We start from the raw sequence: 17,657 nt of genomic DNA, 5'->3' as shown, positions 1-17,657 counted from the left end.
AATGGTACTTTAAAAAATCAAGAGGAGAGGCTGGGTTTTGAAAAGTTACTCTTTAAATGTCTTAATATTATCAACGTGTGCGTGTGTTTATAAATATTCTTGTTATTTTATTTTACTTTTGTGACTGGAAAATGAATCAATTATTTACTTTTCTCACAACTGCATTCTTGTAAATGCATTTCTTTTATGACTGATTTTCTCCAAGCTTTTCTATTTTCAAGAGGATCTTGTGTGACTTAGAATATCTTTATATTATTTTCAGATTTAAATAATTATTTTGCATGATATAAAATTGAAGATGTTTTCCAGTATTACTTTGAAATTACTAGTCTACTGTCATCTTATATCCATTTTTGCAGTTGATTAATCTTATTTCAATCTGATTCTATTTACTTTATATGATCTATTTTTTCTTTAGAGGCTTAGTGATTTTTCTCCAATTTTTTTATTATTAATTTTCACTGTAGTGTGGTTCAGTGATGTTTTATTATTACCTACTAGAAATACATTAGCTCTTTCATTTTGAGGGCTAATATCTTTACTAAGTATAGGCAATTTTTAGTCATTTCTTCAATTATTTCTTCTCTGTCATTAATATTTTACCATATATTAATGTTAAATCTAAACTCCAGTCACCTAAGCGTTCTGATGCATATTGCCTCTCTTTTTCTCTCCCTTATACTTTCTAGGATAGGTCTTCGGACTATTATTCCACTTCATTCCTTTATTCTGTGTGTCTATTCTGATATTGAACCCACCCATTACCTTCTTTGGTAATTCTTTGACTTCACTTTTTTCGTTTCTTATCCAGTACTTTCTCCTTCATCTTTTGGATGTTCTAATCCTACTTTCTAATTTTTCTAAACTCTGGGAATATATGAAAATTTGTTCGCAATACTAACTTGTCCTGGGTACATGATTCTGCTTCATTTGCTATAGGTTGTTTCATTTGTGATGTTTCTTTTAGGCCAGTTGAGTTCCTTGGTATTTTTAACCATTAGACTCGTATTACTCCGGGGCTATATGCTCTCTCAGTGGGTTATGTATGAGGGCCTAGAGCTCAGGTCCTGGTTAGTATAGCTGCTGACAGAGCAGAGAATACTTTTGTGGGTTTTAGCTTGGTTTAGCTGCTCTTATTTTATAGTCTGGCTCAACCACTTGCTGTTTTTCCTCCCACCCACAAACCAAAGAATAAACTCTCCCTGTGCTCTGTGAGAGGAATTGCTCTTTCCAGAAGTTCTCTTGAGCTGCAGTACCCTAGAGGTAAGGAGAAAATGCATTTGGGCTGAGCAGTGGGCCTGTGTCTCTTATCAGCTCCCACGCCTGCCATGCTTTGTGAGTTGGCTTGGTGTGACGATTCCACTCCATCACATACTGTTGCTGCTGCATTTCTGCTTTGCAGTAGTGATGGGGTAGAAGCACAATGTAGAGAAAATAAAATATGTAACTAAAATATTTCTCTTAATTTCTTATCATTGGGAGCTTTTCCTCTTACACTTTGAGCAACAGATCATGGAGTCTCATAATGGGATCTGACTTTCTTTCCTTCCTTCCTTGTTTCCTTCCTTCACCCCCACCTCTGTCTCTCTCCCACCCCCTTCTTTCCCTCCCTGTCTCTCTCTTTCTTTCTTCTTTCCTTCCTCCGTCCCTCCTTTCTTTCTTTTTCTTTTTTCTTTTTGGTTAAACTAAGCTCTCATATTAGTTGCTTTTTGGCGCCTATGACATCTTCAAATATTGGACTGTGGAAGAGAAAAAGCAGCAATAAGTTTCCTACCTTTTTAAGAGGTAGAAATCTGACTACCTGATAACATTTTTATAATTTTTTTTAACTACTAAATGCAAATATCATATGTTAAGAATGTTTTAAACTCAAGGAGACTATATTTAAGTTGTTTTTTCTTTTCAGTGTATTCCAAGTGGGTTTTTTTAATGTATTGAATATATGCATGGTCAATAAACACTAAGACACTGATATTTTCTTAAACTTGAACATCTGTTATAGTTTTCTAATTTACAGTTATTGAATAACTGAAATGAGAATGAATCAACAAATAATTGAATAAAAATATTTTCAATTGATTTCTATCATTCGGTGTGCCCACCCCAAATTCTCACACCTTGTTCTTTGTGCATAATATTTTTATTCTTCCAAGCTTCCCTGTATCATAGATAATCTACTATCTTCCCCAGTCTAAGAACCAGAAAAGTAATATAGGATCTCAGCCATCATCATAACTTTGATGACTGCAATTACAGCTGATGCAACCTTAGTTCAGGTATCTGGTTGTTTATTTAATTGCTAAACACATCAAATGTATTCAGTCAAATCACAACCAGCTGCTCACTAGTCCATTATATGGAAGTCTTTTATATCATTAGTAGAAGTTGCAACTTCCAGTCTCAATACAACAGAGAAGAACAAACCTGACTCCATATTGGATCTATTACTTTAGCTCTAACCTTTGTGCTCTGTTGCCTGTGATTAGTCATGCAGGCTCAGCACCTTGGTCTCTTCAATCAGTCAAAGAATATTGCCTATAGCCTGAAGGATACATAATAGCCCTTTCTCAAGGCTCTGCCTCCCAGGCTTGACCTTTAAAGCCATAAAACGTTTCATTCCTATAGAGATAAAAAGTGGCAGAACAGAAAATAACATTTGTCTTGTTGGAGGTTTACAGAAACATGATGACCAGCTCTACATGGGCAGCTGCAAGAACAAAGGATTATCAGATCCACTCCAGGACCTGGCCGGCACCAAGAAGTCTGCAAGGACCAGCCACACTCCCTCCCCTTTTAGTGTAAAAGCAGCCTGAATTCTAACTCTGGTGAGACAGTTCTTTGGGACACTAGTCCACCATCTTCTTGGTCTGCTGGCTTTCCAAATAAAGTCGCTATTCCTTACCTCAACACCTCGTCTCTCAGTTTATTGGCCTGTCATGCCATGAGTAGTATGAGCTTGGACTCAGTAACATAAATGTTCTTTTCATTATGCAACCAGAAATGAGAAAAATAAAAAATCCTATTGACTCAATAGTTGAGTCTTAAGACAAGTTAAATATAAAAACATTTGTCTAGCTTTGTTCTATTACAACATAAAATTATGATTAATTTTAATATTTAATTTGAAACAAAACCCACTATCTACACACTATACATAATTTTTTGTTTTTGGTGGATGAGTTTTTGTAGGCAGAGATGTGAGGTCATCTAAGAGATTTAATATAAATTATACAAAGTTATGCACTTTACATTTTTATCTCACTTTAAGGTTAAAAAATATCAGATAAGTTACTAATTATTTGTTAATATCATCTATATATCATACATATATTAGAAATTTAAGCATTCAATTATTAAACTCCCTTATAAAAAGTATGATGTGTCTCCAGCCACACTTGTGCTAAATGCTAGGAATCCAGGATTTAAAAACACATTATCTATCTTCCAGGTAGTGGCAGAGAAAACAAGTAAATATCAGCTACATTATAATTTATATATACGCATATAATTTATGCATATTTATGTATATATATAGCCAGATATATATGCATATCTATATGTGTGTATAATATATATCTCTCTCTCTCCAGATATAGGAAAGAAAGATAAGATTTAGAAAATACTTCCAAGAGGATGAAGAGTTTAATTTGGGGTAAATGTAAAGAAATGTCAGAAACTGTGCCATTTACAGATGTTGAGGCATAAGAGGAAATGGCTCTAGAAGAACATGAATTTATTTCATGTAGTAGGAGCTCTTGGTGAAGATATAGTTAAGGAAGGTTTAGAGAGAAAGTAAATTGATGGGAGACAGAGACTTCTAGAGTGAATCGAGGAAAATCAAACTATATCAAAGAGAATATTATTTGCTTTAGAAAAGAATGTTAACAACAGAAAAATTATTGTGACTTAGAAACCCCAGTTTCCAGAATTTTGGAAATGATTTGAATAGTCAAAAGATCCAAGGCAAAGTCAGGAATTTGTCAAATTTTCATTAAGAAGTGATAACTGATAAACCAGTTTGTATTTAGAAGGAGGGTAAAGGAGCAGACTGATAAATATTGATTAAATGAAAAGAAGTTCTTATGTAGATGGAAAATGAGCTAATATTTTGGCATGCTGAAATTGTTGGCTTGCTCAAGAGACATCCAAATTGAGATATATTTAGGCAATTATATGTGGTTTAGAACTCAGGAAAAACTAAAAGGAATTAAATAGAAATATATGTGTACATTTTATCAGCTTATGGGTACTGTTGAAACAAAAATTATGTGGATGAAATCAGCCTGGGAGGACCAAAAAAAAAAAAAAAAGTTGAAAAGATAAGGTGACTGATGATTGAGGTCTGAAGAATACTAACATTTATGATGAACATGAGATATTGGTCTGAGATGGGCATATCTATCTTCACTCAATATCTAAACCTGATTTTTTTTAAAAAAACCTGAAATTCATCCAGGTATACAATGAGGAAAGCTAAAGATATCATGTAAATTATGTCTGTGGTGTACAGTGAGAAGAGCTAAGAGAAATGTGTGAAATATGTCTGAAGACTAAATAAAAAGTTTGAAACATTTACCTTAATGTAGGATAAAAAAGGAAAAATAAACATACAAACAATCTGTTACTAAAGTGAACATTACAAGTGAAAGAATACATTATGCCAGAGAATTGCAGGAAGTAAATACTTATTTTTTAAAAAATCTACTGAAGTATGAAATATAAAGATGACAAAAATTATACCTCATCTTCAATATTAAGTGACATTTACTGCAAAAAAGAACAGAGAGCTATCCAGAATAGAGAAACACTAAACTGAGAAATGAATACATTAAAAGCAAATTCAAAGTCTAATAGAAACTCTTTTTTAAATAAAGGAAAATTTCTGTACAGTATTATTATTTTAATAGAGTTTCTTTTTTACCAGTATTATGTTCACAACAAAACTGAGGGGAAAGCACAGGATTCCTAACCACCCCTACCCTCACTCATGTATAGCTTCTCACATTATCAACATTCCCCACCAGATTTATACATTTGTTACAACTGATGACTCTACCTTGGCACATCATTATCACTCAAAGTCCATAGTTTACATTACCTTTCACTCTTGCTGCTGTACATTCTATGGGTTAGGACAAAGGTATAATGATATGTGTCCATCATTATACTATGGTACAGACTATTTTCACTACTCTAAAATCCTCTGTCCTCCACCTATTCATCCTTCCCTTCTCCCCAGGCCCTGGCAATCACTGATCTTTTTACTGTCTCCATAGTTTTGCCTGTCCAGTGTGTCACAGAGTTGGATCATACCGTAGGTAGCCTTTTTAGAGTGGCTTCTTTCACTTAGTAATGTGCATGTAAGATTACTTCATGTATCCTCATGGCTTGATAGCTCATTTCTTTTTAGCGCTGAAAGGGAAAAACAGCTTTTAAAATTAAATAGTTTAGGGATTTCCTCAAATGGAGTATTTTAGGAAGACATTCTGGTTAAAATAAGGATGAGGAGGAGACCTGGGTGCCACCTTACTTCTATGTCTAGAATCTCTGAGAAGGCCGTTTAAATCAATGGGCTTAAAAAGAGGGGAAAAAAAGGAAGCAAAACTAAGTAATTGTGTATTAATATAGTTTTCAAAATTTCTGAATTACACAAGCTTTAAAAATTAGAGTTGAGGGCTTCCCTGGTGGCGCAGCGGTTGAGAATCTGCCTGCTAATGCAGGGGACACGGGTTCGAGCCCTGGTCTGGGAAGATCCCACATGCCACGGAGCAGCTGGGCCCGTGAGCCACAACTACTGAGCCTGCGCGTCTGGAGCCTGTGCCCTGCAACGGGAGGGGCCGCGATAGTGAAAGGCCCGCGCACCGCGATGAAGAGCGGTCCCCGCACCGCGATGAAGAGTGGCCCCCACTTGCCGCAACTAGAGAAAGCCCTCGCACGAACCGAAGACCCAGCACAGCCAAAAATAAATAAATAAATAAAAATAAAAGTAGCTATAAAATTTAAAAAAAAAAAAATTAGAGTTGAAAGTGTCTGAAAAATAATTTCTTTTATATATTTATTAACTTATTGTCACTAATTCAAACTTTTATTCCACAAATTCACACGTTTTATTGTAGTCTTCCTCACTGCTCAACACTATTTTAGGTTCACAATCCCTGGGCATTTAAACTAATTAGAAATTTGGTTTTCAGACTCATATGTGAATGAACATTTAAGTTCTTGACAGATTGGACACACACACACACACACACACACACACACGCACACACATAGTTAGACATTCTGATGAAAATATTTTCAAAATAATAAACATCTGAATGTCAAAATTTACACACATATTATAAAGAGAAGAAATAATTATTTCTATACATAAGTATGGCTCCAAAATTTTTCACAAAGAAGTCTATGTACTATGGTTGCTAATCTGATTCAATCTTTTCCTCATCATCAGAATTTAAGTTCCATCATATTTACCAATGTGTGTATCTTTGTTGCTGCTGACACAGTAAATGGAGTTGAGGCAGTGATTTACAGGAATTTATTAAGCTGTTCAAGGCTCTTCTTATATTTACTCATGATGGCTTGGTTTCTGCACTGTCAGGTGGATGTATTATAATCTATCATTTTGGATCAGCAGTGTTTCTGGGCTCATTTTGATTTTATGTGGTCTCTACTTTGAATTGCTATAAATTAATTTTTAATTTATTTCCTTAGAAAGACTTATGTGCATTCCTATACTGGTCAAATGCAAATCACTCAAGTATTTGTAATATTTTGACTTGAAACCATGTGAATAACAAATATAATTTAAAACTTGACAGTCAAAGATTTCGGTTCTAGTATTTATGGTACAACTCTAAGTTATAAAATTATTAACACTAATGAATGTAAAATTTTGTGTGGTGTGTAATATTAAATTCATTTATTTCTGTTTAACATCATTACTTTTTATCAATATCATGATGAGTTAAGTATAGGTATTTTTATTTTTCTGGTATCATCAGATAATTTTTTATTTCATATAGATAAATTAGATGGCAAGCTAAAAGTAATTCTTTATGTGCTAAAGCTTATGCTGTAATTGATATTTATGTTCACAATGTTAAAATTTAAAAGAACAGTATTTTTACGCTTAGAGAAATATAGTAAACATACTCCAGTACTTTTTATAACTTTTTATGACTGAAATCATCTAATAAGTACCAGTTTTTGGCTTAAAAAACAAATTAGGTAATTTGATTTTAATTAAGCTGGCATATAAATTTATATAGGTCTTTTCTTAAAAGAAAGGGGTCCACCCTTTCTTATAAGCTGCCAGGGCTGCCCAGTGATTTTGAGTTTGTTTTGTGAATATCGTGTATTATTTGTGGGTGAGTTTAGGTCTGAGAGCCATTCCATGAACCCATTAAAGCTCATGTGTTTTAAGACATTTACAATTTTTTCCTACGAAGATTCTTTTTAGTAAACCACTGAAATCACATTTCTGTTATATTTGATTGCATTATAAAAATATCTAAGGGGTTCCACATCACACGTCATCATGAAAATGCAAATTAAGTCAACAATGAGATAACGTTATACATCTATTAGAATAACCAAAAATCCCAAACACTGACAACACCAAATGCTGGTTAGAATATGGAGCAATAGGAACTCTCATTTATTGCTCATGGGAATGTAAAATTGTACAGCTACTTTGGAAGACAATTCTTACAAAATAAACACACTCTTACCATACAATCCAGCAATAACTCCAAAAGTTAAAAACTTATATCCTTACAAAAATCTGCATATGAATGTTTATAACAGCTTTATTCTTAATTATCAAAATTTGAAAGCAATGAAGGTGCTCTTCAATAGGTGAATAGATAAATAAACTGTGATACATCCACCCATTAGAATATTACTCAGCACTGAAAAAGGCACTATCCAACCACTGGAAGACAGAGGAAATTTAAATGAATATTATTAAGAAAGAAGTCATTCTGAAAAGGTTACATACTGTATGATTCCAACTATATAACATACTGGCAAAGGCAAAACATTGGAGACAGTAAAAAGTTTAGTGGTTCCCAGGGTGTGAGGGGAGAGAGAGATGAATAAGTGGAGCACAGAGGATTTTCAGAGCGGTGAAAACAGTGTTCATAATGTTATAATGATGAATACATGTCATTAATTACACATTTGTCCAAATCCATAGAATGTACAACACCAAGAGTAAACCCTAATGTAAACTATGGACTTTGGGTGATAGAGATGTATTAATGTAGGTTCATCAACTGTAACAAATGTACCACTCTGGTGAATCTAAACCTGCTCTAAAAAATAAAGTCTTAAAATCTTAAGATTTTTTTATATGTGTGTATATATATTTATATACACATACACACACATATGTAAGTGTGTGTTTTGGAAAAATATTAATTTCAAAGGCAGCAAATAAAATCCCATTCACTAGGATGCCATAATCAGTGCATAATATTACTGCAGTGGATTGAAATTAAGAACAATAATTTAATCTACTACATGTGGTGATACATTATAATCAAAATGAAAACATCCCTTTACTAAAATGTAATTGATTTATGTCTTATAACCATGAAGATATTCATTAGGAGTATATGACAGGTACTCAAAAGCAGTTAGCAAACCTCAACTTTAGAAATATTATTGACTCAAAACTCATAAAAGTTAATTCAAATTGAACCTTTATATCACCATCATGTTACAAATTCTTTCAATGGAAACATTAGAATTTTGTAACAATTATACAATTTTATAGCTAAAACATTATATAAGCAGGAAAATTTTTTAAAAACTATGTCTATGCTGAGAATTAGTTATAGAGTTGTGATAATATGTGATGTTGGAATTTTTGTAGCTAATTTCTGATATCGCATGAGATCCTTGTCCATGGTAATTATATTGCACACAGTTTGTTATACAAGATATTTTGGATCATCAAACCCCCAGGTGTCTGCACCATATGGCATGGCAGAAATGCAAGATTGCCATCTAGTGGCACAACCAAAACAAAACAAAACAGATGCCAAAACATCACTTCTCAAAATTCCAAGAAGCAAATGGTAGGAGTAAACCATATGGACTTCCTCTCATCAAGAGTGATCTAGCTACAACCAAGGAGTTGTGGGGAAAAGATACATGGATAGAGCTCTCAGGGTGTATATAATGAGTGATGATCTTTATGGCTCAAGTCTAAGCCCACTAGAGAGTATGCCCTGCAGAGGCTGCACACACCAAGCAGGGTTAAACCAGCAAGCCAGCCTCTCTTCTTGCCTATACCTGTGCGTGCTCTACAAGCCAAAGATAGAGTGTTTCGGGTAAGTGGGCAAGGGGTCTGCGCGGGTTCAAGCACACAGGCTCCGTTTCACTGAGCTTGATCTACCTATTGCCATTGCCTATGTGTGTGTGTGTGTGTGTGTGTGTGTGTGTGTGTGTGTGTGTGTGTGTGTGTGTGTGTGTGTATATATATACATATATATATAGTTTACCAACACTAAAATCTGGAGTCCTACAAAATGCCTTAAATACCAGCATGGTATGCTATACAATTTTCTCAGAACAAAAGAAAATTTTATATTAAAGGAGCAGTAACAATAGACTTCTAACTATAGAGTTAACTTTCAATGCATACCAATAGGGAAACATTTGGCTAGATAGAGGAAGGCTCAGATGAAGAGTATCTTAAGGAGTTGAAACATGTGCAGTCTTTTATATAGAATGAGATAGATGCACTGAACTAAAACAAACAATAAATTAGATTGTGTCTCCAACTGCTATTACACATGGTTTTCTAGACCAAAGAGTGTAAGAATGATTAGCTTATCTCACTGTCAAACTCAGTTTTCCATGTCTGGCATTTGTGCTCTCCATTCTTAAGAACTTGGGTCTGTTGGGTTACAAAAACTGTTCATGGAGGGGAGGCAACACCTCATAAGAGGACTGGCAAGTGATTCATTGATCTGGAATATGTGCGGTACTCTGCTACTTTGGGTTCCTCATGATAGTGGATAAGCAAAGGAAAAAAAAATTACTTGCTAAAACAATCAATCCTCATTACCACGAGAAACTAAGGTTACTACCACATAATGAGGGTAAGAAGGACCACTCTGGAATCCAGAGAATTTACTTAGATGTCTTTTTGTGTCTCCCAGTCAAGTAGTAACTGTCCCTGGGCACTATAAAAATCCAGACACTAGCAGGAATTAAAAAGTTCAGACACTTTGGAGATTGAAGACCTCAGTCTCTCCAACAGGTAAGCAAACTAAACCAGTCACAGCGTTGGCAGGAGGTGAGGGATATTTAGAACGGTTTGGCGGAAGAAAGATGATACGTATCTGTTACGTAACCTTGAGACCAGCTGAGTCAGCAGGGACTGTGCTTTTGTTTTTCTGTATCCTTAAATTTTACAGGGGATTGTGACTTAGAACCACCTTGAAAGAGACTCTGTGATCTATCCTCTTAGGAAAATTGAGTATATTTTGTACTGACAAAAACTAGTGACACTAAGTTGTACTGTGGAAGCTTGTTATAATGCAGACAAACAATCGGATCTGAGTGGTACAAACAGTACATATTATCAGCCTCTTCAGATTGCCGAGGTCCCTCCAGTAAACCCTCAGCTGCCTACTGTGCCTCAGGTGATTTCACAGCTGATGGACTCTGCTTGCCCACTGGTGCTGAACCCTGCTTCTCAGGTGCAGCCAGATGACCAACCAATGCCCAGAGTCTTTGTTTTCCAAAGGAAACAATAAAGGAGATGGAAACTGACTTCCTGCCTGGTAAGGAGAGGAGCCAAACAATAAGACTTTAAATCGCAGTAAAGCTGTCAGTCCATAAGATGAATCTTGACCATGAGAATTAGGAGAGAGGAAAGAACTCGGTTAATAAATCCCTTCTCTTTTCTACCACCTGTGAACTGATCTGAGGTATAGATTATGAATCAAATTGTTTGATAACATCTTACTTGGCTGAATAGCCTAGAATACCTTGCTCTTCTGTGCAGGGAGAGTCTATCCCAGCATCCAACAGATCTCCTTCTTTCTCTATTTTTCCCCTCTTTTGTCCTCATTCTCAGTGTCTTGGGTTTGTCCTCACCAAATAAGAATGAGCACTTATCTTTACTTCAGGAATTGTTTTCTAAAAATCCCAAAATTGAAAGTCAAAGGTGTTACAATTTTTTTCCATAGAAATTGTACCATTTTGTATTTTCAACAATAATTGGCTCTTTCTTCACAACAGAAGGGTTTTAAAATTACAGATTTTTTCAACCTGTAAAGTGTGAAAATATATCTCACTGTAATTTTGATTTACAGTCTCAGTTTTATAAGAAATCTGAACATACTTTCATTCATTTAAAAGGCAATTGTGTATATTTCTCTGTGAGCTATTGTGCATATATTGAGCCCATATTCTTCTGGGTTGTAGATCTTTTATTAATTTTAAATTTGGATCAGGGTATAAAAATGTTACCACACTGGTAAAATTTGACCTACATTGCATACGGAAAAATTGTATTATAAAAATTGAATTTCAATAATTTAGGCATATTTTGTTGAAGAGACATGCATGCTGTAGGGTATTATAATTTTTTTATTCTCTATTTTTATGCACTGTCTCTCGGAATGGAACACTGTTGGAATCTGTAGACTATTTCACTATTATAAGATTTCTCCCTAGCCCCTGGGGCTTTGTAATTTTTTTTATTTTTAAATTTTCTTTGATTTTGTATAAATTGATACAGCAATTATGTTATTACTTAAAATGATAATAATTTTTTATTTTAGCATTCGTAACATAATCATATTTTGGGGCATAGAAACTTCAAATTTCATTAGTTCTTCAATAAAGCTCAATAAAGTTATCCTTATGCAAATTTTGCTGTATCAAAGCATAGTCACATTTTAGTACCTTGGCCTTTAAAACTGAAGTCTTAAATTTAGGAGTTTATACTGTTTTAAGTGCTATACATAAGGGCAAACCAGTTTTTAATACATGTTTTCCATATGGTTTTTATAATTAATACTTCAGCAAAGATGGCATCTGTAAAAATGTCTAATTTTATAAACCTCTAGTCTGAAAGTCAGTTATTGTTTCTGAAATATATTTTATAGACTCTACTTTAGTTTGTTGCTTTGAAATTCTCTTGTTTTGTTTCTGGAACAGACAACAGGACCCTAGAAGTGATTTTATTCATTCACCCAATGCCTTCCTCCCTTAATCTAGAGGTATAAGCATTTTGCTGCTCAGGACAGCAGTCGGAGATGGCTTCCTAGCAATTTAACCCTCTGCTGAAGTATTTTAGTATTTTTACAAACAGGACAGCTCCATCCGTGCACACAGGCTAAACATCTGCCCTGCACCGGAGACTTAGGCAGCTGAGGATGGAAAGACAGGGTGGAGTTAAATTGTGAAGGGCTTTGAATGCCAGGGGGTTTGGGATTCCCAAAACAAACATGACTGTCATTTATTTTTAGAGACAAACCTTAGGGAACCCCTCCCTCTATAAATATCTAATAATAAATGAGTAGTTAAATAAACAATAGTATAGCTACATAATGGAATAGTCTGTAATTATTAATATCAAGGTTCTGAAGACCAGTTAATGACACAGAACAAGTGGAAAAAAAACGTGTATAGAGTATAATACCAATTTAGTAACTACAAATATGAAGATAAGAATAGAAGAACCAACATCAAACTGTAAACTGTGGTTATTTTTGGATGGTAGTATTATACTTGATTTTTATTTTCATCATTACTTTTCTCTCTGTTTTAACTTTTTCTATAATGAGCACATATTACTTTTATAATGAATACATAATAAATTTTATTTTTCAAAAAAAAAAAAGAAAATTTTATGAGTCTGTAATATTTTTTAAAATCTTTCAGATTGCTTTACTTTTTGTAATAATTTTTAAAATATATGATTCTTAATCTAAAATATTTAGTAGACTACCATGCATTAAATCAAAGTTCTGTAAAACATTCTGGTTTTAGATTGGAAATTTATTGGATTTGTTCTCTACACAGTTTACTTATATGATTCTTACAAATTATTTGAAAAAAGATATAACAAAATACTTTTATATTAAAGTTTTATTTTTATTTTTTTCAAAGTTTGCAATGCAGCCACATTATTCTCAGAAAAGGATATATTTAAATTATTTTTTGATCCCTATTTGAAAATGCATTGCAATGGATTCTATAATTTCAATGGCAAAATAAAGGTTTCTGTATGAAAAGAAATAAAAATTTTAAGTAGACAAAATTGATTTATTTACAATTTTGGAAAGGACTTGTTTATATAAGTTTGAACCATCATGTTTAGAAAAATGTGTTTTATTATTTTATTTACAGTTAATAAAGAAAACACAAAATCATAACCAAAATTTGTGACCCAGAGAATCATTTGGATACCCAAGCCCAGCAGGCAATAAATGCTTATGAGGCTTTTTTAGTACAGAGTGATAAATTATTAGAGTGAAATACTATTAACTTCAAGTTCACACATAGCAATTAAATGCCATGAAGCTCTTTCTGGTGCTTTGCCCATGTTAAAAAAGCAATTGCTATTTCTTTACTCAGTCTGAGGTTAGTTCTGATTTTTAATTAACATGAAAACAAGGACCTTCCTTTAAAACACTCTATTCCCAGGAGTGTGTTCTTCCAATCTCTAATGAAAAAATAAACACCAGGTCTACTAAGCCTCACGCTAGGTTTCACTGGGACTCATTTCATTTTGCTTTTCACAAACTCCTGGACCAAATATGCGCTTTCACCTCTACTATGGACGGTTTCCTGTCTGATTTTTACACACTTACGTTAACTGCTTACTATATTTATTCTATCAATCTTGCCTTATTTTTCCAACTTCATTCAAAATGGAAGAGAGGAAGGAGAAGGGAAAAGTGTTACAAATTAAGAAGATAAATCTACCAGTAGATTAACTAGATAATGTTATTAATGCCTAAGAAAGCGAGTTAAGGTGATACATTTCTCTGATGGGAGAGAGGGGGGAAAAACCCATACGAATAAATAAAACATATGTCATTACAGTTTTAAAATATTTTCTTATGAAAAACTGTAACCATACAGAGAAGGTGAAATAATGCACCTATATATGTAGCTCCTTGATTCTAGAATGAACATATAATTTTATCATCTGTCTATCTGTCCACTAATACTTCTGTTCATTTGTCAATCTATCTCAGTTTTCTGATGCATTTCAAATGAAGGTGCAGACATAATCCATTTCAACCCTAAAGAGTTCAGCATGCACAAAAGTAACTAGAATTCAATATTTGTTTACATGTTTTTTCATCTGTTTTTAGGTAAACTTTATACACAGAGATATGTACAAATCTTGGGTATACTCTTCATGAGAGGTTTGAGAAATGCATATATTATATAATTGAAACTTCTATCATGATAAATCATTACCATTTCCTTGGAAAGTTCCTTCAATCTCTTTCCCAGGCTCCTTGACCCTATTTCCTCAAAGGCAACCACTAATCCAATTTTTTTCACTGCAGATTAGTTTTGCCTATTCCAGAAAGTCAAAAATAGAACCATTTATCTTTTTACATTCTGTGAATTGTTCACAGGTGCTTTGCATTACCCACTTTACAGAATAGAAAAAAATTGGCCAGAATTATTATATTATAAAATATGTTCATAATACTATCTTCCTTAAGTGTTTTGGTTTTATAAAAGTTATTATTGTTGATTTAATTTTTTAAAATTTCCCCCAAATATTCAAGCTTAACTAATGCCCTGGGCTAATTTTAGTAAGTAATATTTTTCTAGGAATTTGTCTAAATTGATGATTTCAAATAAGTTTTCAAATCTGTAAGTTTATAGTAGTTTATAATTTTTCTCTGATATGTTCATTGCTGATGTAAATGTCATTGTATTCCCTTTACATTTATGAATTGTTTGTGCTTTCAGTATTTTTTTCTATATGTCTATTATTCTGTACAAAATAGGTTAGAGTAGCTTTAACTTCACCATTTTAAAAGTTCTTTTCTTTATTTACTAATTGCTATTTTTAACTTTAAATCTTCCCTTTCAAGTGATTTAGGTTTATTTTTTTTCTAATTTATAAATTTGATGTTGAACTTATTATTGTTACCCTGTCTGATGCAGAATGTAAGGCTATCAATATCCACGAATGTGTTTTGACTTAATTCTAGACATTTTGTTATCTAGAATTACATTATTATTTTCTGTGGGTGTTCAGGTCTTCATTATGATCTAATTGTCTCATGAATTATTAAAATTACTTTTATTAATTTTAAAAGTTGATGTATTCTTAAATTTTTAAAGTTTTCATGTTTGTTTTGTTTTACTTATTGATTTCTCAACTGTTTTGTAGTCAAATAATATGGTCTGATGATAACAGTTACTAGAGAGTTGTTATCAATCCAGAGATTACCATCTTGAGCAATCTGAGTTTGAGATATTGGATACAGGACATGCATTTAGGACCATGAGTGCATCTTCCAAACAGTTTCAAGTGGTTTCCCCCTGAGTAAGATCTGTCCCTTCTTACTTCAATGTTAACTCACTCACTGCTTTAGGGACTTCCCACATAATCCAAGGCTCTGGCCAACTGAAAATACAGTCACTGTGTCCAAATATTAGATTTAAAAATTTTGCTTTATAATTATTATAATAATGATATCATATATCATAATTATATATGATATATCATCATATATGCCAATTTCTTATAAATTGACTCTGGTCTATTTTAGATAAACATATAGACCCTGGTCAATTTATAATCTCAATTATTTTTAAGTTCTGATCTTTAAAAAATAGAATATTGTGTTTCTCAGTTTTAGTTTTTATGTTACTCTATTTTCAGCAGTGTCTGTTTTCCTATGTATTGCCTCTTACATGGGGTCATTTTCTATAATCATTTCCACTTCTCTTCTATATATTTCTTGAACTTTGTTAGCTTATTTTTCACCCTCTTCTGTTGTCAATCAGGAGTCTTTTATATCTGTTTTGAGACCATTCTTACTTTTTTTACAAAAAATTCTTTCAATCAATATTGATATTTTTGACAATTTTCACCTGCTTGGGAGCAACATTTGTAGAGATTAGAAGGTGGGACTAGTTTTCCTTACCTGCAAATTTTCCATGTTCTTTTATATTTTTGTATTCATCCACTACTGCTTGTGTAACTGTTATTTCTGTGGTGAGGTATTGTTTTGTTTTATTTTTGGTAGTGCAGGATTTTAACTTTGATTCCTAGCAGGAGATGCCTTTGGATACATTCTTAAGATGGAGTGGGAGATCTCCAGTAGCTTAAAGTCATCTATTTGGATGTGCTTATCTAAATATACATTGCCCATTTATTCAGTGATCCAACGTAGTGGTTTTGCCAATTGGTAAGCATCACTATTCTGAGTATAAACTCAATTACAAAGAAAGTAAGCACAAGATGCAGTCTTTTTTTTCCCTAGGCTTTCTTTGGGACATATTCATGTCAAAACCGTCTATGTAATCAGTCCACTATAAACCCCACCTCTCACCAATATATCAGGTGACTTATTGAGTCCACAGGTATTAACGTCACTTCACAAATAATGTCCTATAATTCTATGGCCAGGTCAGATCCTTTTGTTTTAGTGCAAAGCTACCATGGACTGAAATTCCCTTGAGAGAAAGCTAAAAGGAAGATATACATCTAATATTTGTATGGTTCTCTTCAAGAAAATCTAGCCTTGCTTTTTGCAATACCCTATACCCAGTTTCCCTTATTGTTAATATCTTACATTACTATGGTACGTTTATAACAACTAATGAACCAATATTGATGCATCATTATTATTAGAGTCCTTAATTTATTTGTATATCACTAGTTTTTATTTATATCCTTTTTTATTTCTGTTCCAGGATGCCAATGAGTATACCTCATTACATCGCCTTGTCATGTTTCCTTAGGCTCCTCTAGCCTCTGAACTTTATCAGCAGAAATATCTTTTGAGTAGTAATATTGGCTATATATAACAAGTAAATGTCACTCAAGAAGTAAAATCCCCAAAAGGCTTACAGTTTCTTCATCTAAATTGTACTAAAGAATTTCCAGCATTGCCACTTAATTTATTATGTATAGCTATTGAGGCCAGGTCTTAGTCAATTAGCCTAAGAAATAATTAAAACCATTCAAAGCTGCTAGACCTACCACACTGTATCTAGTTGCTTGTACATATTTAAATAAGTTTTTTCATGTATATTCATGTTCTTTACTTTTTAGTGGACCACCCTCAGGATCTGTTAATATGGTATCTAGTACCACACATTTTCCAGATCCCCACTCCCAGTATTTTTATCTAAATACTATAATTCTCTTGGTGGGAAAACTTTGTGCTTTCAGGTTTGTTTGTTAATTCACTTAATGAAGTAGCCAGTATACCCACAAAGCTCTTGCATTTCTACCGTCCTTTAAGTGAAAATAAAAAAAGCTTCCTGCAAAAACCTGCTTTCACTGCACTGCATGTTACAACATTCCAGGTGTCTCCAAGTAATAATAAAAATATTTCCTTTGCCAGTGTTTTTTGTGGGATACTGAAGTCCCATACCTAAATATGAATTGAATTTTCAGTGCTGTCACTTTCAATTAA

At 33.3% G+C, this 17,657-nt stretch overlaps 1 protein-coding gene across 11 annotated transcripts in view; it reads right to left on the bottom strand.

Annotated features, from left to right (window-relative positions):
- The window catches only part of LOC309621421 (serine/threonine-protein kinase MARK2-like), a 445,069-nt gene that overhangs the window by 369,280 nt on the left and 58,132 nt on the right, over positions 1–17,657 (bottom strand). The window contains exon 5 of one of the 11 annotated variants that reach the window (XM_082408914.1): positions 11,010–11,160. The exons of 8 other annotated variants lie outside the window; for them this stretch is intronic. The gene's annotated coding sequence lies outside the window, so the exon portion shown is untranslated. Of the gene's footprint in view, positions 1–5,666; positions 5,823–11,009; positions 11,161–17,657 lie in introns of those variants that run through there. 2 more of the 11 variants (XR_014240005.1, XR_014240006.1) reach the window with 2 other exon arrangements.

The sequence above is a fragment of the Balaenoptera borealis genome (assembly GCF_965194805.1).
Source record: "Balaenoptera borealis genome assembly, contig: HAP1_SCAFFOLD_420, whole genome shotgun sequence".
In the NCBI taxonomy this organism is placed as follows: domain Eukaryota; kingdom Metazoa; phylum Chordata; class Mammalia; order Artiodactyla; family Balaenopteridae; genus Balaenoptera; species Balaenoptera borealis.
The sequence above is the reverse complement of the archived record's forward strand: the minus strand, read 5'-3'. Positions and strand labels throughout refer to the sequence as shown.